Consider the following 23,707-nt stretch of genomic DNA (forward strand, 5'->3'; position numbering starts at 1 on the left):
TTATACTTTTATTTTGTTCAATCAAACCTTTGTTTCTTTATTTTGATTCAAATAAACTTTTATAACTAATAATTGATTTAGTCAAAATACTATTTATCATTTTACGTCTTGTGACGCTGATATATCATGCTAACATATCATAATTAATGATGATGTGGTATGTTGACATATTATAATTGATGATGATATAACATACTAATTTGGTATGATATAACATGACCATATAGTATTTTTCATTCTATACTTCAACACTATATCAGTGTCATATGAATATAAACTAACAATTGACATTTTGACTAATACCAATTAGTCAATCATTAGTCATAAAGGCTTATTTGACCCAAAATAAAAGTATAAAGACTTGATTGAATACAATAAAAAATAGAGCTTACTCCAATTTTCTTAAATAATTTAGGATTTATTTGAGCATTATGTCAAAAATAAAACACAAATCAGAACAAGGAAAAAACAAATAAATCAAAGTGATAGCAACTCAAAATCCCACCTGAGACAGATAAAATAAGGTAACGCCAAAAGCACTAGATCTTTAGAAACCAAAAAGGCAAAGAATGCTTAAATGTAAACTCTCAGAAGATCAACTAGCTGATCCACACTAGTCTTAGCAAGATGATTAGCCAACTTGTTTCCTAATTTAGGAATGTCCACAACAGGCCATGTAGGAACTCTCTTCTTCATACAGTTAATCAAGTTAATGATGCTTTTCAAATGCCAAGGAGTAAGAGATGAATGGTTGGATAGGGATGGACTCAGGAATTTTTCTAAATGGTATCATATTCAAGAGTAAGACTTGAATTTTTGGAGAGCAAAAGTAGTTTAGATTTTTGACTTTTTTTAATAAAATCTTAAATTTTAGAAGGAAAATTTTTTTATTCTTTCATGTTGTATTTAAATATTAGTATATAAATTATTTTTTGATAAATCTACTCTAACTTGGAGTCTTTGACCCCCACCTCCCTACAAAATTGTAAAAGAATTAGTGGATTTAATAGCATCATTAACTACACAAAACTTTAACATAAGTAATATAACAAGTAGAAAATTTTAACACTTTTAGTGGTGTCATGACACCACTTATCTAATGGTAAGTCCACCCCCAGTTGGACTACCAGCATTAGCAAAATCTGACTCGAGAATCAACTCATGAGAAGAAGCCCAAGTAATAGCGGCAAAGAAAGTGAAAACTTCCTTAATGGCCATGAGCTCCGCAAGATCAAAATCAACAATGCCTAAAGATTTAAAAATACAAAATTTTCACACATCCACCATCGTCTCTCATTGCTCCGACAATTCTAGATTCGTTCGAACAACTCCTGGTCGCACCATCAACACTAAACTTCATATTACCACTCCTAAGTCTAACCCAATCAAGTACATGCTTTTCTTTTGTCTGTTCAATCCGAGCTTTAGCATAAGAAGACTTTCTCACAATATCCAAAAGAGAAGGATTTTCCATATGCTATTAGGCCTTAGCGCACCACTCAACCCACAGCTTCACAGTGTCAAAAATTTGGTAAATGTCCCATAACTTGTCATTAAAAATAATATCATTCCTATGGAGCTAAATTAGCCAAAATATCACACAAAAAGCCATACGCCAAATGAGATAACCCTTGCCACTTTTGAAGTAGCCATTCCAAGCAAGAAAAAAAGCTTTCATATTTCCAAGTAAAACCCATTTAAAGCCCCAAGCATCAATCCAAGAGGACCAAACTTTCCAACTCTCATGACATCAAAGATAGAAATGATCGACAGAATCAATCTCTTTATTGCACAGGACACAAAAAGTCATGTTATTGCTAATTAAACCCCTTTTTAATTAGGAGCTCACCCTTGATTGCAACTTTCCCCATCAAGACTTGCCAACTGCAATCTTTAATTTTAGGCAGGACAAGATTAAACCACACCATTTCCCAAAGATTTTGTTCATTCCCAAGATCACCAATCACAATACAATAGAAGGATTTGGGAGAATACAAACCATTGGAGCTCCCTTTCCAATAATTGTCCCCTCATGACTAATTGATTCATTGTTTTTAATCAAAATGATACTTGTTAGTTTATATCACATGATACTAGTGTTGTATGTTGATATGTCATGGTAGATGATGATGTGGCATGATGACATGATCACATAACATTTTTCACCATTTATATTAACGTTATATGAAATAAAAAATGACAAATGATATTTTAATTAATTGTAGTTAATCAACCGTTAATTATAAAGGTCTATTTGACCTAAAATAAAAATAAAAGGAATTGATTGAATGTAATAAAAGAATAAAAAAATTTTTAAATGTTTTTAAATAATTTTCTAAAAAATTATGCCTATTATACCTATGCCATAGGACATCTACATTATAAAAATGTTATCTCATGAAAGAAAATCTTACATCCATATGTAAATAATTAATACAAAAAATTGTAAAATCAATATTAACTATGAAATTTACGATTCACATGCAATATCTCGCATTATTATTTTACATGTAGGAGTTTAATTTGGTAAAAGATTAATTGATTCAGAACAAGAAAGAGTAACAAAGTCCTATTCCAATTCTCTGCATCACAGTCATTCCAAGTCCAAGAGGTAAAGAGAATTTAAATTTGGATTAAGCATTATAAATGCTGTATAAAATATTTTATTAGGCTCCACAATAATGAGTGGATTGTTCTTGTCATTTCAGATTGCCCATTGCCTGCCAGTAGGCAGGAAAATTCTTATCCAACCCTCCAAAATCAAAATCCGGGCAAAGGGGGCAAGAGAAACAAAGAAGCTGCCCGCATTTTCCTTGAGAAAAGTAAAGTACAATATTTTCGGAGATATATGCGCATATTATTATATGTTTGCCTCAAGCAAATCATATCTTTAGAAATCTTTATTTAGAGAATATATAATTAATAAAATTCTTTCCTGATTTGTGAATCCAAAATATTAAAATGTTAATGCTTTTGGAACACATGGTGGCGTAGATAGCCAATTAACGAAAGAAGACAACTGAAACTCTAGTTTTTCACTAGCTTTTTAGTCAGATGAAATCTTTGTCTAACAATTCTTTTATTAGTAGTGGCGTGTGCCATGCACGTGCCCATTGCCTTGTTCTTGTAGAAAGAGAGAAAACATACTCCCCTTTCGGTTCTTGAGATCTTAAAACAATTCTATATATATTTGTGTTGCTGTGATTTCTTTTTTAAGTCAAATTAATATCCCTATTTAATCATATGATCCAAATTTAATAAGATTATGGATGCAAGAATGTTACCGTTTCTGATGTTTGCACACATCTTGTTTTTCTGTTGCATTTTATTTAATTTTTTTAATTTTCTTTCTCTACCTTTGCCTTGAATATTTCTCTAGCAATCTTATTTGTTTTAGTATTAAAAAAATTGTTCCATATTCAGCCAAAGAAATTAAAGAAAAGACTATATCAACAAATTTTTATCTTTATGAATTTAGAGATTAAGTTTAGTGGTTTTTTAGGGTAAAATACACCCATCCCTTAAACTTTAACTGAAATTCCTTATAGATTCATTAGTTTTTGAAATGGATATTCCACTTGAAGAGTGCAAACGCCGTTAACAGAGATTATGAAAAAACTAAAATACCTTTTTCTTCTTTATCAATTTAAAAATTATTATATTATTTTTTGAAAAAAATAAAAAAAATAGAGAGCACCGATCCCTAACAAAGGAGAGCACTAGTCGGTGCTCCCAAGGGAGGGGAGCACTAGATCTGGTGCTCCCTTGGGAGCCTCGATTGGGCTCCCCAAATGGGAAGCTTTTTTTTTAAATTAATAAAAAAAATAATAAAATTATATAATAGTAATTTTAAAAATTAATCAAGGATAAAATTATCTTTTAACCCTTACCATGTCATCAAACTGATAGAAATACTACCATGTCATCAAACTGATAGAAATACTAACAGTTGACTAATAGCTAGACCTACGTGACCAGGAAAAAATATTTTTTAGGGACAGTGTCCATTTTGCAAATTAATGGACCTTTGTGCAATTTCGATCAAAACTTAGAGAGTGGGGGTATATTACTTTCTTTTTTATGATAATAAGTGTGTAGTAAGAGAAAGTTTGTTATCCAATTATAAGATGTCACATGTCAAAATTAGTAAATTGAAGAAAATTTTCAAAGATGAATTAATTACCTTCATATGGAATTGAAGACATCATTTAAGATAGTCATATAATTAATTATAAAATAATTAATTTATTGGCTAATTATCTTAAACGCACATATTTGCACTAATAAAAATTTACCTATTGGTTATCCAATTTATCTTTAAATAAATCAAGATAATTTAAAAGTAATATTTAAATTTGATCAATTAAAATTTATCTGTTGGTCATCTAATTTATCTCTAAATAAATCAAAATAATTTAGAGATAAAATCAAAATTTGGTCATCCATTATGAATTTATGTGTATATATCCATTATGTTAGATTTAAATGTAGATTAGATTTGATTAAGATTAGAATTTAATCAATCCATCTAATCTCTTAGTATTATCTTTATCTTGTAAATTCTATCTAGATAAGGAGTCATTAGCCTATAAATAGGCCCTCACTTCATTTGTAAATACACACTTGAATAAGATCTTTTTACTCTCTTTAAATACCTTCTTTTATAGTTGTTTTTTAAAGTTATATTTCATAACATATTATCCGCAAGATTCCATAATTTCTCAAACTTTGATATCATTTAGCTTCTCATCATTATCTCAAAGTCAAAGTTCATTTTTTTTTCCAATAATTTTTTTTCAATTGTTGTCTATGGTCGTTTTATTGTTTTTTCAATAATTTAACAATTTATAATAAGTCAATTTCTAATTTTATATTAATTATTTTTCATCAGCCAATTTATTGTTTTACTTACCAATAATAATATTTTGTGTAATGCTAACATCTATGCTTAACTTTTAAGTTATCACCATGTCAAATCTTACAAAGCTTGAATTTGTGGCCCTTGATATTACTGGCTAGAACTATCTATCTTGGATTCTAGATGTTGAAATCCATTTAGATACTATGGGTCTTAAAGACATAACCAAAGAAGAAAATAAAGCATTCAATTAGGATAAGGCAAAAGCAATGGTTTTCCTTTGACATTGTCTCAATGAAGGGTTAGAAATTAAGTATCTCACAATGAAATATCCAATCAATCTTTAGAAAAGTCTAAAAGAAAGATATGACTACCAAAAAATAGTAATTCTGCCCCAAAGCTCATTATGATTGAATGCATCTGCGATTGCAGGGTTTTAAAAGTGTAAGTGAGTATAACTCAATAATATTTAGAATTAGTCCAAACTAAAATTGTATAGAGAAAAAGGTGACTGATGCTAATATGTTGGAAAAAATATTCTTTACTTTTCATGCCTCAAATGTGCTCTTGTAGTAGCAATACCGTGAAAAAGGCTTTAAGAAATACTTTGAATTGATTTCATGTCTTCTGGTGGCTGAGGAAAATAAGGAGTTATTGATAAAAAATTATGAATTTCATCCAACCTAGTTCTGCTCAATTTCCTAAAGTGAATGCAACATCATTTAAAAATTATAGTCGTGGTCGTGGTCGTAATCATGGTCATAGCCGTGGACGTGGAAAGGGTCACCATAATTATCGCAATCATGGTGGTTACATTAATTATTATTTTGATAATAAGAACACCCACTAAAAATGAATGAATAGTGAAGAGATACAAGAAAATGACCATTGATCATGCCTTTGTCGTACGCTAAAATATCTTGTTGAACTTTATCAAGCATCACTGAAAGATAAATGAAAAAATATCGAAACAAATTTTGTTCAAGATGATAGCCAAGTTGATGCAATACATTTAGATGTTGCTGATTTTTTGCCCACTTTGAAGGACAAATTGATTCTTTGATTATTGATGGAAATCCCAAGAATGAATTTCTTAAATAGTTTATTGATGTGTTTTGGTATAACTCTATTATAAAATTGGTATGTTTTAGAATAACTTTATTAAGAAGTTGCTGTGTTCTAGTATAAGTCTATTAAGAAAATTTTTTTTATTTTATATTTAATGTTCTCTTATGTCAACTTGTAAGTTTCTTACTATATATCTTATTTTATTGAAAAGAATATGGATATTCATCTTGTTGGATCCAAGATCAATGATAGAGATATAAGTCTAATAGACAGTGTTACAATGCACACTATATGTAGAGACAAGAAATATTTTTCACTCTTAACAATGGAAGAAGTCAATGTCAATACAATATTTAGTAGTACAAGATTAATTGAAGGCTCTAAAAGAGCCAATATTTCACTACTTCTAAGAACAAAGTTTATCATAAAAAATTTATTATTTTCTACTAAGTTTCAAAGAAATTTATTAAGTTTTTGAGATATTCATCTAAATGGATATCATATTGAGACAATGAATGAAAAAGACACTTAATATCTTTATATTACATCTATTTGTTGGCTCCATTAGTTTTTAATGATAATAAAACATTCTCATTTATTTATGTCAAATATCTCTACTTGAGTGTGCAGGACAAAAAATGTATGCAAATAATTAATAAATCATTCAAATGCACATATCAAAGAGCAAAGGAATAAGGAAGTCACAATTGATCAACAAGACAGAAGCCCCTTAGTCGATTAATGAGGAGTTAGTCAACTAAAATTCAAATCAGAAGTTGGCGAGCTGTAGAGTATTGAAAGACAGAACCAACTTAGTCGACTCAGTGCACACTGCCAGAAACTGGGAATAGAAGACAGAGACGACTTAGTCGACTAAGATATCGGTAAGTCGACAAAGAGCATTCTGCCAAAAAATTTGAATTGCACACTAGAAGATAGATTAACGACCAGAACTGCAACAAAACTATTTCCAACGGTCAAAAACTGTCTAACTCACTTTAGAGATGATTTTCCTAGTATAAAAGAGGGTTCTAACGACTAGAAATGTATGAATGCTTCCAAGAACACAAAAAAGCTAAAAAACCTATAAATACTCTCTGCTCATTTACTTCACTCAACTCCTATCTTTGTAATTGTGATTTTCACTTCACTTTATACCACTTAGATCAACCGTGTAATCATAGGTACACTCTTATCACTTATCTTCTTGTATTCTCAGAGTGAGCGAGTCACTCTAAAAGATTGATTCAAGCTAGGATTGCTTGATTGAGCATAGGTTCTAACTTAGCCTTGAAAAATTAAGTGTTCGGTTTTAGTTGATCTTGATAAAAACTATTGTGAAAGGTTTTGACTGAGCCTGGTAAAAGTCATTGTAAAAGCTTGGTGAAAGCTTGTGAATTTCACCGTTCATAGTGGATTAGTTTGGAAAATCCTTAGTTGAATAATCAAGGTAGTGGATGTAGGTCTTGGATCGAACCACTCTAAATTCCTGCGCATTGTCTACTTTGTTTTTATTTTCGTTGCTTTTCAAATTAGTTCCTCATCTAGCCAAGAGCCAAAAAGTGCTATTCACCCCTCCTCTAGTACATTTATTTGGGACCAACACTATTATCTTGAGTAAAAAATGTGTATTGAAGAAATTACTTACTTTGTCCTTTAAAATGTATTATACAAAAATTAGAATGATTGAAACTCATGCTATAGTAAACTAGAAGTTTACTAATAATATTAATGTTTACCATGACTGGTTACGCCATCCTAGATCAATAATGATGCAAAAAATTATTGAAATTCATGTGATTATCCATTGAAAAATCAGAAGATTTTTCAATTTAATGAATTCTCATGTGTTACTTACTCTCAAGGTAAATTAATTATAAGACCATTCCTAGCAAAAGTTGGGATTGAGTTCCCTACATTTTTGGAACATATTCAGGGTGATATATGTGGACCCATACATCCACCATGTGGATCATTTAGATAGTTTATGGTTTTAATTGATGCATCGACAAGATGGTCACATGTGTGCTTATTATCAACTCGCAATTTGGTATTTGCAAGATTACTTGCACAAATCATTCATTTACGAGCACATTTTTCTAATTATGCAATCAAAACAATTCTTCTTGATAATGTTGGTGAATTTATGTCTCAAGCTTCTAATGAATATTGCATGTCAATTAGAATAACCGTTAAACAACTTATTACTCATGTTCATACACAAAACGGTATAGTAAAATCGTTTATTAAATGCCTCAAACTAATTGCATGTTGGTATGTTTTCAAAATAAAAGGTTATCTCTTTAAATGAAAAGTTATCTTTTCATATTAGAAGATTATGTCTTATAAAATGAATGGTTGTCCTTTCACAAAATAATTATTAAAATAATACCTTTATCCAAAGGTTATGTCTTGTAAAATTCAAAGGTATATTTAAGATAAAGAGGTGCCTTGATGAAAGGGTTATGTCCTTGAGAAAAGACACTTACAAGTTTATATAAAAGACTTGTTGCCAATTATTTTGACACACCAAAACAAATAAGATAAGAGTAGAAAAATAAAGAGTAATAGATGTCTTATAAACATATGTACTTGAGTTCCACTCATTTATCAAAGGAATCCAAATTCCTTGTAATCTACTTGCTACAAAAAGTAGGCTTTAAGGCCGACAAATTTTGCAAACCCTCGAATGTATTTAGTGATCCACTTTCCTAATATGCAAAATGAAGTTAGACGTTGACTTCATTGTATCCTTAAGGTTATTTTCATTATTCTCCTTTACATACCAATTAGTGGAGACAAAATAAGTCTTAAAGATAACATTTATTGAAAGGTTCACCTTGAAGTCAATTTTGTCGATTCCTTAAATTCTATTTAAACGTCATTTGCATAAACAATTTTAAGACTTCTTTTTTGTGTCATTGGAATCTAAAATAACTTCACTTAAAGAGATGGCTACCAACATTGTTAAGTTAGCTCTCTTTGAAGAAAGAAACTTTAGTTAGTGGCAGAAAACAACTCTCAAGGTCACTTATAATCTAGATACACCAAGATCGAATGAAGAACGTGATGAAGAATCTGTAAATCAAAATCGTTTAAGGCAAAAATGAGATAATGATGACTACATATGTATGTGACACATTTTTAATGGAATATTGGATGTATTATTCAATGTGTACCAAAATGAAGCTAGTGCAAAACAACTTTGGGACAAATTGGAAGCAAGATTCATGGTTGAAGATGCAAGTAGCAAGAAATTTCTAATTAATCATTTCAATAATTACAAAATGGTTGATAATTGTTCTGTTATGGAGCAATACATGAGCTTGAATGCATTCTAAATAGCTTAACGTAATATGATCTTAAAATGGATGAAGTTATTGTGGTGTCTTTTATAATTGATAAGTTTTTCCTCTCATGGAAAGACACTAAAAAAACTCTAAAACATAAAAAAGAGGAAATATCTCTCGAGGACCTAGGTAATCATCTTCGAATAGAAAAAGATTATCACAAACAAGAAGAAGTCAAGTAAGATGTAAAACAAAAGGATTCTAATGAAAAGAATCTTAAGACTTCGAAGGTCCATGTGATAGAACACAACCCATCAAACAAGCCAGTCCGCATAACAAAAGAAAGCACTCTGTTGGTATGAATGACAAAAGTCATAAGATCCAAAGCAGCAAAAAAGGGCCATGTTTCCATTATAACAAACTTGAACACTTCAAGGTGGAATGCGAACTTCTAAAAAGCAAAACACAAGGTATGAACAACAAGAAGTTTGTGGCTATGGTCTCAAAAGTCAATCTTTTCCAAGATGGTGGAGCATGGTGGATTGGCACTGGTGCAACTAAGCATGTATGTAAGGACAAGAGTTTCTTCAAGACTTTGGAAGCGGTTAATAATGGAACCGTATTGTACATAGGAAATTCCTCCACTACACAAATGAAAGAAAAAGGCACCTTGGAACTCATGTTTACTTCTAGAAAAAATACTCATACTAAACAATGTCTATTATGTATTGGACGTTATAAAGAATCTTATGTTGGGTGGTTTGTTGAATAAGTATGGCTTCAAATTAGTATTTGAGGTGGATAAGTTCATCTTTTATAAAAGGTAGACAATATGTGGAAAGTGGATAATTATGTGAAAACATTCAAGCTTAATATTAATAAGAGTACTAGTGGTTCTACTTATATTGATGCCTCATTTTATGTTAATGATAGTAAAGCAACATTGACTAATTTATGGCATATTAGATTAGGTCATGTTCATTATTAAAACATGCATGATAAGGCTAAATTAGAGTCCATACCTAATATTGATGGACATAATGGTATGTGCAAGACATGCATGGTTAAAATCACAAGAAGCTCATTTCCTAAGGTAGAAAGAAATTCCAAATTGCTTGCATTAATACATTTCGATGTTCGTGACATGCATAGTAAACCATCTATTGGTGGAAAGAAATACTTTGTAACATTTATAGATAACTTCTCTAGATATTGCTATGTTTACTTATTACATGATAAAGATGAAGTTATTGAGAAATTTATAATATATAAAAATGAAATTGAATTACATTGTGAATTGCATATCAAATGTTTATGAAATTGAAAAAGTAGTTGCATGTATATTTATAGGATATACTAAACATAATAAAGCATATCGTTTCATGGTGATAGAGCCCAATGATACATATTCTATTAATAAAGTCATAGAATTAAAGGACATTATCTTTGATGAAACAAGGTTTCATTCAATTCCAAAAAGAACTAACAATGGAAAATGATAAACTTCTAGAAAATGGTGAGGAAACTATAGAGCTTCAAAGAGGTAAAAGAATTAAAAAAGTAAAGATATATGAATCTAATTTCTTTATGTACTTAGTAAAAGGTACAAGAGAAAGAAATATGTGAATACTTACCTTATTGCTTTAATATAGAAGATGAAGGTGATCCTTAAACTTATGTGGAGGCAATGAGGTCTCAAGATGTTTAATTTTGGAGAGAAGAATACAAGATGATATAGACTCGAGAATGGGTAACAAAACTTGAAAATTGGTAGACCTTCAACCAGGCTCCAAGCCAATAAGTTGCAAATGGATTTTCAAAAAGAAAATGAAAGTTAATGGAATTGTAGATAAGTTTAAAGCATGGCTAGTGGCCAAAGGCTTTGAACAAAAAGAAGTTGTTCATTATTTTGATACATATGCACCAGTAGCAAGAATAACTATAATTAGAGTGTTTATATCACTTACATGTATACATAAGATACTAATTCACCAAATGGATGCTAAAATTGCATTCTTAAATGGTGAATTAGATGAAGAGGTGTATATGGAACAACTCAAAGGGTTTGTCTTTCCTGGTCAAGGAAGGAAAGTATGTAAGCTTGTAAAGTCCTTGTATGGATTAAAATAAGCACTTAAACCATGGCATCAAAAGTTTGATGAGCTTGTGCTAGGTTATGGCTACAAGATCAATCAATCTGACAAATGTGTCTATAGTAAGTTCCATAGTGGTAAAGGTGTCATCATTTGCTTATGTGTGGATGACATGTTAATATTTGGTACCAACTTGGAATAAGGAAGACCTAAAAAAGTTCTTGTCAAAGAATTTTGACATGAAAGATATAGGTGTGATAGATTTTATTTTGGTATAAGAATAATGAGAAACAACAATGGCCTAAAATTGTCTCAATCTCATTACATTGAAAAGATTATAATGAAGTGTGGTAACTTAAACTGTAGACCAATTTCTACACCTTATGATTCTAATCTAAGACTAGTATCCAACAAAAACAAGCTGATAGTACAAAATGAATATACAAGGGTGATTGGATGCCTAATGTTTGTTATAATGCGTACAAGGTCTGACATTGCTTTCGCAGTTAGGTTGCTAAACTAGTTTACAAGTAATCTAAGTAAAGAACATTAGTATGTTGTTCATAAAGCTTTAAGGTACTTGATAATTCTATTTTATAGAATTATTTTATTCCAATTTTGTTATTAAATATTAGCTAAGTCCTCAATTTTCAATTATAATTTAATTATTTTTAGTTGTTTCTATAATTATTTTATTTTTTAGTGAGTTATTTTAATTTTATGTTATTCCTTTTAATTTGGTTATTATTTATTAGTTTTTATATTTTTTATAAGATTAAAAGTGATTGGGCTTAATTTTGGAAAGTAAGATGTGGAAAGACCCAAAATCTGCTTGCATATACTTCAGTATTTTATCCATATCTTGAGCTACGTAACTCTAAATGATGTGATTCTTAGACCATTGGAAAGATAAGAGACAGAGATACAACTTTTATGAGATCACTTTGCCCAGTTCTGCCTGAAAGATAGAGAAAATCATGTCAGAAAATAGCTAGACGTATTGTACCGGGAATGGAAATTTGTAAAGATTGGCAATTGATTTTTTGGGTCTCTCATTACATTTTTAAGCCCAATTAAACCCTAGGTCAGCTTAAGGAACTTTAGGTTAGTCCATTAGTATAAATAGGATATGTTTAACAACATTAAAGACAACTTTTGAAGATTCAAGAAGTTAGAAGTTGAGGTTAAAACTTGGAGATCAAGGAGGAAAATATTGTTTTGTTTCTTCCTTGGCTTTTAAGTTTCTTGTTACTTTCAATGGTTAAATTTATTATAATATTATTTGTTTTTGCAATTATGAGTGGCTAATCTTCTTTTTCTATGATTGCAATTGAACTCACATGTAGTCTAAATTTTTTAATCTCTTGCTTACTTATCTTTAATGAGATTTGAATTGTTTATTCCAATTTGTTCTTAATACTTTTAATTGCCTGATCACCAATTAAATTGATCTAGAAACCTAAACAAACTTGAAAAAGGGAGTTTGGAGTAGACTAAAATTGGGATAGCATATGATCATATTAATTGATTTGTGTATACGATATAGATATACCTATAGGTCATATGTAGCCAGATTAGAGCCTAAACTTAGTGAGTTTGTTTTAATTTCAATTCACATAGGGATATAGTGTTTTGGTTAAAATAGATATTTTTATAGGATGAGTCGGGAGACCTTTATAAATAATTTAGGACTCTAGGTTAGCAATTCAACCAATTGAAATAAGTTAAGTAAGAGAGGTAAGATTTAGATGAAGTGTGAGGGATATTGTAATCCTAGGCTTGCTTGATTTGATTTTACCCAATTATATTTTTGCTTTGATTTTTCTTTTTAGTATAAATTTTGGTTAATTAGTCTTAGTTAATTAATTTAGTTATTCGAATTTGATTATTTGGATAAGATTAAATTGTTCTAATTTTAGTACTTAGTAAAGTTTTAGATCAATTCCCTGTGGGATCGATACTCTGCTTGCTAATATATTGTCTATTCGATACGTATACTTGCGTAGTGGAATTTTAACTGACAGTACTTAAAGAGTAAAATAAATTATGGCATTTTTTATTCAAGTCTTCCTTCAGTTTTAGAAAGGTATACATATGCTAGTTGGAACTCAAATAAAATGGATCCTACCTCTACAATTGGTTGGATTTTAAAATTGGTGGAGGTGCCTCCACCACAACGATTGAATTTATAGCCTTAGCATCTGCTACCCAAGAAGCGAAATGGTTAAGAGATTTACTTTTGAAATTCTATTGTGGCCAAAACCAATGGCACCAATCTTGATACATTGTGACAATGAAGCAATGATATTAAAGGCATATTGTTAGGAATGTTAGCAAAATGAATAAATGGCAAGAATGTCTAAGAGGGGCGTGAATTGACTTTTAAAATATTTGTTGTGAACTTGAAGAACTAGAAAAAATTGTTGTAGTCGACTACAAAAAGTTTCTAGTCGACTATACTTGTAAAGAACTCGTTTTAAAGAAATTTGAACATCTTGTAGTCGACTCTACCAATCTTATAGTTGACCCTTGATTGGTAAATCATATTTAAAGCTCATAGAAAGGGTTTCAAAGAGGATTTTCATGCATATGTAAATCTTTAGTAAAACTACTAAATTAAATGCAAGCAATTGATCAATTTTAAGATGCCTAAAACATTTTCCAAATGAAATCAAGCAAGAGATAAGCAAGTGATGATAGTTAAAAAAGATTTAGTAAAGAACAAAACCAATATGTGAATATTGTAAATTAAAGCACAAGAAATTTTGAAATGGGTTTTTTTGAAATGAGATGTAGCAAAACAAAGCAATAATGAGAATGGAGACACTAGGTAAAAATCAAATATCTATAACTAAACGCATTCGAGAAACGTGTGGCTTGTCAACCAAAAAGGAAATTTCAAGTATGTTATATGAGGATAATACCGTTTGCAAAGCACAGTGAAAGGAAGAATACATTAAAGGCGTTAGAGCAAAGCATATTTTGCCAAAATTCTTCTTCACTCGTGATCTTAAAACAAAATGATGATATTAGTGTTCAACAAATTTATTCAAGTGACAATCTAGTAGATTTATTTACCAAAGCCCTTTTTACTACAATATTCAAAAAGTTTGTACAAATGGTTGGAATGCACCATTTTAAAATCTCAAATAATGCAATCATCTAGGGGAGTAAAATACGCACTGTACTCTTTTCCTTCATCAAAGTTTTTCCCACTAGGTTTTTCTTAATAGGGTTTTTAATTAGGTAGTATTTTAAAAGTATATTCTCAAAAAAAATTATGCACTTTTTTTCCTTCACTTGGATTTTTTTCCATGAGGTTTTCTTTTCTAATTAGATTTTAACGAGGTATATTCTTAATACAATGGACATTCGAGAGGGAGTATTATGAATAAATGTGTGAATACCCATTATTAGCTTATAAGGATTTAGATGTAGATTAGATTGGATTAAGATAAGAATTTAATTCATTCATCTAATCTCTTAGTATTATCTCTATCTTGTAAATTCTATCTAGATTAGGGGTTATTAACTTATAAATAGATCCCTCACTTCATTTATAAAATTATTCTTTTAATTCTTTTAAGTAATATTTCATAACATCATCAATTTTATCTTTAAATAAATTAAGATAATTTAGAGATAATACTCAATTTCGACCAATAAAAACTCAAAGACTCAAAATTTAGCCAATTAAAGATCATTTATGAGTCATCATAATTTATCTTTAATTAAATTAAATTAATTTAAAGATAAATTCAAGGAGATTAAATTCTCATGAAAGTCTCTCATCTAGCACTACAAATAGAGTGCTCTTCCAAGCCATCTGGGAGACCATGTAGAAAAAAGAACAATGGAGAAAGGAGAACAAGGGAGAAAGAAGACAATTGAGATAAAGAAGGTTGATTCCAAAGATCAAAGCCTCTCTAAAGTTCCATAAAACAAAAATCCAAGAAGAAAGATTTGAAGAATCTAAGCCAAGTCTTCAGAGTTCCATAAATCCAAAATCCAAGAAAGAACATCTGAAGAATCTAAGCCTCTCCAAAGTCCCACAAATTCAAAAAGGAAGATTTGAAGAATTAAAGCCTCTCGAAAGTTCCATACAAATCCAAAGTCCAAGAAAGAAGATCTAAAGAACCAAAGCCTTTTCAGAGTTTTGTAAATCCAATAAGGAAAATCTAGCCATAAATCTTGGAAGCAAAGTTCAAAGTTCAATGTCAAGTCGCAACACTTTTAAAGCGAAATTCAAAGTTCAAGATCAAGTCATAAGACCTTTGAAATGAAGTGCCTCAAAATTAAGTCATTAAGACCTTTGAAGCAAAGTTCGAAGTTCAAGATCAAGTCGCAAAACCCTTGAAGCAAAGTTTGAAGTTTAAGATCAAGTTGTCAAAACCCTTGAAGCAAAGTTTGAAGTTTAAGATCAAGTCATCAAAACCCTCGAAATGAAGTCTCTAAATTGTTCATTTAAGATCAAGTTGTTAAGACCATTGAAGCAAAGTGTCCAAATTTTTCATTCAAGATTAAGTTATCAAGACCCTTGAAGCGAAACCTCCAAATTGTTCAAGATCAAATCATAAGACCCTTGAGGCAAATATGAAGTTCAAGATCAAGTCATCATGACCTTTAAAGTGAAGATTGAAGAAATTAATCAAAGGACTTCTTTATTGTAAAAAAACATCAAAGATTGTAAGCCCATATCTGACAAATAAATAAATTTTATATTTCTCTTCCAAACTTTTAAGTTTAAATTTCAACACAAAATTTGTGTGTACAAAGTGATATATATAAGTTATGACCCAAAAAGGTTTTTTTTTCTTTTGTGCTCATTTTTTAATAGACTTATACAAGTTTAAGCACTAAGACTCATAGAAAATTGCATAAAATTCTTATAAATTGCATAGAATATACAAGTTTAGGCACTAAGACTCATAAAAAAATTGAAAAAAGATGTATAAAACCAAAACAAATAACGATAAATCTTATATAAGTTCTCATGGCTTTTAGAAATTTCTCTTTATCATTTTCCATACTTCCCCTGAAAGTAGTTTTCTAAAAATTGGTCCAAGCTTAGCTCAAAGCAACTCAAAAGGTTCTTTTGATTATGGCTTAGTGAGGATACCAACAACATTCTCTTGAGTTTGCAACTCTGCTACATCAACAATAGCACCTAAAACTCTTTTTCTCACAAAATAATACTCTAATTCAATATGCTTTGTTATTGAATGACACATTAGATTGACAACTAGCTTCAAGGCACTTTGACTTTCACCATAAGTGGTACTTGACTTGTAAAAAGGTAAATGAAGATCACCATAAAGCTTTCAAAACCAAACACATTCTTGTGTAGCTAAAGCAATTGCTTAATATTATGTTTCTTATAAAACAAGCTGTCAAGACTTTTCACGTACTAATTTTCAACATATAACATGTTCATACATCCCTTTAGAAATAGATCTCTTCAAAACAAATTTTGCCTTGGCATTTTTCTACTTCCATTGCTTGAGAACATCAAAATTCTCTAAATTATTTTCTAAAGCAACAAGTCATCACTGTTTACAAATTCCCACAACTCTTCACTAAAGACATAAGACTCCATATCTTATAATTTGACTAGTTTAACAACTCCATAACAAGCCCACCAACATGACTACTTAAATCCATTTAAGAGTACCAACGTTTTGTTCTTCACAAGGGATCCTACCCTGTACTAGCTATGTAACAAGCTCTATTACCATGTGAAATTAAATAGTGTAACTAAATTACACTAGCCTAAGATCAAAAACATCATGTGAAGAAACAAATCAAAAACAAAAGTTTGTAACTTCAAAAAGAATATAAGAAACAAGAATATGGAAGAACTAAACTAATAACTTCTAATTTTTTTTAGTAAACTTGTGTATTACATAGCTAACCAATAAAATAAGAATTTATAAACTACTTAGAACATGCAAGTTCAAATACTAAGACTCATTAAAAATTGAAAAGATAAATACAAAATCAAAGCAAATAATAATAAAATTGATATAAGTTCTAGTGGCTTATAGAAAATTCTCTTAAATAATACTAAATAAATTGATTCAATTACCACATACACACACACACACACACACACACACACACACACACACACACAAGACTCATAGAAAATTGAAAAGACAAATGTAAAATCAAAGCAAATAAAGAGAAAACAAATACACACACACATACACACTTTACGCCTACGTGTAAGAAGTCAAGGGTTTGACTTTATGCTTTTAATATAGTCTTCATGTTATGCCAGAGTGGGTAATGGAGGAACTAGTTTTGTGGATAATGCACTAATCGTTAGGGAATTTTCTGATGTGTTTTTTAAGGAATTGATCGACTTAACCCTTAAGAGGGAAATAGAGTTTTATATTGACATAGTTTAATATACCCATCCGATATCTATTCCTCCATACCAAATGTTACAGGTTGAACTTAAAAAGTTAAAGGATCCGTTGGAAGATCTTTTAGACAAAAGATTTATTCGTCCTAGTGTGTCACCATGGGGTGCACTAGTATTATTTGTGAAAAAGAAGGATGGATCACCCTGGTTGTGTATTGATTATCAATAGTTGAATAAGGTAACGATAAAAAACAAGTATCATTTCCCATGGATAGATGTTAATCCCTCATTTTAATGTAAATATAGAAAGATAACTTAGCTTGGTGAGCTCTTGATAAAAGGTTTTTTGTTTAAATTTTCAAAAGTTTATTGCCTAGAAAATATATATTCCATAAACTACTTAGTCTATTTAAAAGATAGAACAAAGAGAAAGCCAATTGGATTTTTTTAAAAATAGAAAAATTGCACTCTGTTAAGTAGATATTGATACCTATGAATGAGGTATCAATACCTAACACCTAGAAGGCATCCTACTTAATAAGTATCTATACATTTTCTGTGGATATCGATACTTAAAGCCCAAAATGCCTTGAAAAAGCATTTTGTATGAGAAGTATTGATACTTATGTCTTATTTATCGATATCTATGGTATGTTTTACAAAATAATATGGGCAAGAGGGTAATTTTACAAATCTTTAACTCTCTAAACCTCTAAAAGCCTCCAACACCTTCTATTTTTTTCTTTCGCACTTCTTTCTCTACATCTTTTCTCTCTCTACTCTTTGTCATCTTTCTCTTTCCTTTTGTCACTAATTAAACATGAGTTTCAATTTAGATTTTGATTTTTGAACATTTTGAATGTAAGAATCTTGCTTTTAAACACATCAAATCCATAGGTTTCAATCTCAACTCTATTTTTTTCTCTAAAACTTCATTTCTTTCTCTAAAATTTTAGGATTCAATTCATTTTACAACTACAAGCTCACCAAGATAAGATTAGTACAAATTTAGATTGTTTATTCCATAGACACATGATTAGAATGGAGATTTATGTATTATTTTATGAGTATAGAGAGAAATTGTTATGTTTAATTAGAAGAATATGATTATTACAAGATTTATTTGAATAAATGAAGTTGTTAATGATGGTATAATCATTACTAGGTGCTATTGAAGGTTCTAGTAAATGGCATTAAATGTGTGATCGACTGGAGGACTAGAGGAAGCACTCTTTGTATTGTGAGTGAGCATGGCATTTAAATTTTTTTTTTATAAGTAAGCGTTAAGCATGTTTTTTATGAATAGCATGAGTTGTTAAATTTGCCCAATTACGTGTTTTGATAGAAAATGTTATGCTTTAAATGTGAATTTCTATGTTATTAAGTTATGTAAATATGTATATGTTATAGCTAACCTTAGCATAAGGTTTGCCCTCTAGAAAGAATGAATTTTTATTTGGGACATTACATACATACATGTCCCATTCTATTATCTGAATAGGCAAATGTGTTTGTTGAATGATTTCTGTTTCTGTTATTTAATGGAGTCTCTTAAGTTAGAAAATTTGTTGCTAGTGACGATGATGCTAGTCATTCTGAACAATGTTTGGACTCTTAGCTAGTCAAGGAGTCTAAATGAATATTAGTCAGATGGGGTGGAGTAAAAACATGTCAAACTATTTGGCATACATCCCTTTATGTACGCAACTATGTAGTAGGGGCTTAAACACTATCCTTTGGGTTGATATACCATTGTCAGATTTATTTGGCATTCATGGCTTTATATGTACCTAGGTAGTGGGGGCTTAAACACTACTCAATGGGTTACTATACCCTTGTTTCATTCAGGTTCTAGAAAGGCTCCATAGGAATGTTATTTTGATAAATATGATTTAGAATCTTTGAGGGGACATTATTGGATTTAGATTCTTGACTTGAAGTTAAGTCTCCCATGATTAGTTGTTATGAATTGAATGAATCTGTATTTAAACTCGTTTAATGGTTATTATTGTTAGGAATTTTATGAATGAATAAAAAAAATGAATAAACCAAGTGTGGGAGTCAAATTCTAGAAATTTTGGCTTGAAATTTGGGAAATATAAAGGAGGAAATGGAACCACATGAATGAGACATCGATACCTGGCCAACAAAATGCTTTAGGAAGCATATATGTCATAAGTATCAATATATTCAAAGTCAGTAAGCATTCTACTTGATAAGTATTAATATCTTTGAGTAAGATATCGATACCTAAGGATAAATTCTGAAATATTGGTACTTTTGAATGGATTTTTTAGTACATTTGACCTTTACACTTTAGCCTAATTATTAACAGACTTTTTAGGCTTTTGAAACTATTTGAACAATACTCTAAAACATTTTGTTACATGGTTTATGTAAGGTATTGATTTGGTTTCAAGATTCCAGATTTGACTAAATGTGCTTTTTATGTAAACACTCTTGCATTTTGTTTGTTCCCCCTTCCGTGTCTTCTCATTGAGTTTTTATAACTCACACACAAAAGCTCTATTTGTTTTTTAAATCCATAGCTTATTGGGTCACTATCAATACAAATCAGGTCTCCATTAGTTGTATTGGTAGGTCCATGGCATCTTAGTCAACCTTATTTTATTTTGAGTTCACTCCACTATCAGAGTCGAACTGTTGTTTGTTTTTACAAATGTTGGTTATGTTGGTCTCAATTAAATGTGCTAGAGGGGGGGGGGGGTGAATAGCACAATTTGGCTCTTTCAAAAACTGTCTCTAAGTGTAGACAAATACAAGATAGATGAAAGAAAGAAAATAAAACAAAAACAGAATAAATGAGACAGCAGAATTTAAAGTGGTTCGGTCCAAGACCTACATCCGCTACCTTGATTATTCAATCAAGGATTTTCCAAACAATCCACTAAGAACCAGTGAAATTCACAAGCTTTCACCAAGCTTTATAATGATTTTTAACAGGCTCAGCCAAAACCTTTTACACTAGTTTTTCCCAGCCTCAACTATAACCCAACACCTAACTTTTCAAGGCTAAGTTAGAACCTTAACACATTCAAGCAATCCTAGCTTGAAACAAACACTTAGAGTGACTCCCTCACTCTAAAAATACAAGAAGAGAAGTAAAAGAAAGTACCTATGAACACAAGGTTGAGTGCATAATACAAATACAAAAGATTGGCGTTTAGGTGCAAAAAGGTGCAGAGGAGATTTTTTGGTTTTTCAGCTCTTTTATACATGACTCAAATCTTTTCCAAAACTTCCAAAGACTAATTTCTAACCATTGGAAGACCCTTTTATACATGGAGAAACAACTTTAATGGTAGTTTGGCAATTTATGGCCATTGAAAATAGTTGAGAGTTGGTTCTAGTCGTTAATCTGTCTTCTAGTACTCTGGTTCAAATTATAGTCAAAGAGCTCTTAGTCGACTAACTTTCTTCTTGGTTGACTAAGTTTGGTTTTGTCTTCTAGTCTCAAATTCTGACAGAGAGCATTTAATCGACTAACTCATTTCTTGGTTGACTAAGTTGGTTTTGTCGTGAAGTCCAGATTTTGGCAGAGAGCTTTTAGTGGACTAACTCACATTTTGGTCGACTAAGTCGATTCTATTTCTCAATATTCTTCAGCCCGCCATTTCTCCAATTTGAATCTTAGCCAACCAACATTCTTCTTTATTCAACTAAGGAGCTTTTTTCTCGTTAATCGATCATGTCTCCTTATTTTTATCCCCCCTTTTTTTTCTTTTGATATACACTTTGAAAGATTGATTTATTAATTTCAAACATTATTTGTCCTGCACACTCAAGTAGAAAATTAGACACAAAATGAATGGGAATGTTTTATTATCATCAAAAACTAATGGAGCCAACAGGTTGTATTTTATGTTTGACCATTGGATGGCATATACTATCTATATTTGTAAATAAGTATTTACCATGGAATGTTGCGTTTACTCTAGTATATTTGCTTGTCCTACAAGACGGTACTTTAGTTTGATTTAAGTATATTTATGTATATACATACATATGTGGACGCATTCTCATGTTATGGTATGCTGTTATGTGATTCTATCTTTTGTTATCTAAGGCTTGCTTAGATTGAGTGAGCCTTGCCTACTAGGCTCTTACGCTAGTCATGGGCTAAAATTTGTGTTGTGATGATAAACGTCTTGTTTGACTAGTTGCAAGGAGCGCAATGCTTCTCTAAGATAGAACTCTATTCAAGTTTTCACCAATTAGGGATTAGTAAGAGGTTGTACTTAAGACTGCCTTTCAAACTCGATATGGATACTGCGAGGTTTTGATGATGTCTTTTAAACTTAGAAATGTTTCAAAAACTCTTATGGATTTGATGAACTATGTGTTCAAACCATATTTAGATAAATTTGTTGTAGTTTTCATTATGATATTTTAGTCTACTCGAGAAGTAGATAAGAGCATGAGCAACACTTGAGGATTGTGCTCTAAATTTTGAAAGAGCATCAAATGTTTGCCAAATTCTCCAAGTGTGAGTTTGTCAGTCAAAATTCTACTACGCAAGTATAAGTATCGAATAGATAGTTTATAGGCAAGCAGAGTATCAATCCCATAGGAAATTGATCTAAAATTTTACTAAGTACTAAAATTAGAACAAATTAATCTTATCCAAACACTTAAAATTAATTGATTAACTAAAACTAATTAACTAAAATTTAAACCAACAAGAAAAATCAAAATAATAATAACTTGAGAAAATATCAAATCAAACAAGCCTAGGATTACAATATCCCTCACATTTCATCTAAATCTTACCTCTCTTCTTTAACTTATTTCAATGGGTTAAATTGCTAACCTAGAGTCCTAAATTATTTATAAGGGTCTTTCAACTCATCTTACAAAAATATCTATTTTAACCACAACGCTATATCCCTATGTGAATTGAAATTAAAACACACTCATTAAGTTCAAGCTCTAATCTGACTACATATGGCCTATAGGTATATCCCTATCCTATACACAAATCAACTAATATGATCAGATGCTATCCTAATTTTAGTCTACACTAAACTCTCTTTCCCAAGTTTGCTTCGGTTCCTAAATCAATTTAATTGGTGATCAGGCAATAAAAGCATTAAGAACAAATTGGAATAAACAACTCAATTCCCATTGAAGATAAGTAAGAAAGAGATTAAAAATTTAGATTACATGTGAGTTCAATTGCAATCATAGAAAATGAAAATTAGCTACTCATAATTACAATAACAAATAACATTGTATAAAATTTAACGATCCAGAGTAACAAGAAAAATAAAAGCCAAGGAAGAAAACAAAACAAATATTTGCCACCTCGATCTCCAATTTTCAGCCTCAACTTCTAGCTTCTTGAATCTCCCAAAAGTTGTCTCTCTTAATATTTTTAAAAATATCCTATTTATAGTAATAAACTTAACCTAAAGTTCCTAAGTTGACCTATGGCTTAATTGGGCTTAAAAGTGTAATGAGAGGCTCAAAAAATCAATTGTCAGTCTTTACAAATTTCCATTCCTAGCACAGTACATCTAGCCATTTTCTGACATAATTTTCTCTATCTTCAAAGCAGAACTGGGTAAAATAATCTGCATGAAATTTGTATCTCTATCTTTTATCTTTCCAATGGTCTATGAATTACATCATTTGAAGTTCTGTAGCCCAAGTTATGGCTAAAACACTGCAGCATATGCAAACAGACTTTCGGGCCTTTTAACACCTTACTTTCCAAAATTAAGCTCAATCTCTTTTAATCTTACGAAAAATATAAAAACTAATAAATAACAATCAAATTAAAAGAAATAACATAAAATTAAAATAACTCACTTAAAAATAAACTAATTATAAAAACAACTAAAAATAAGTAAATTATAATTGAAAATTGAAGACTTAACTAATATTTCATAACAAAATTATACTAAAATAATTTTATAAAATAGAATTATCACATCCCCAAACTTAAGATTTTGCTAGTCCTCGAGCAAAAGAGAATCAAAAAAGAAAAATGAACCTAAAAAATCCTTGA

This window comes from Theobroma cacao, chromosome 1, assembly GCF_053813885.1.
Source record: "Theobroma cacao isolate CCN51 chromosome 1, ASM5381388v1, whole genome shotgun sequence".
Lineage (NCBI taxonomy): Eukaryota > Viridiplantae > Streptophyta > Magnoliopsida > Malvales > Malvaceae > Theobroma > Theobroma cacao.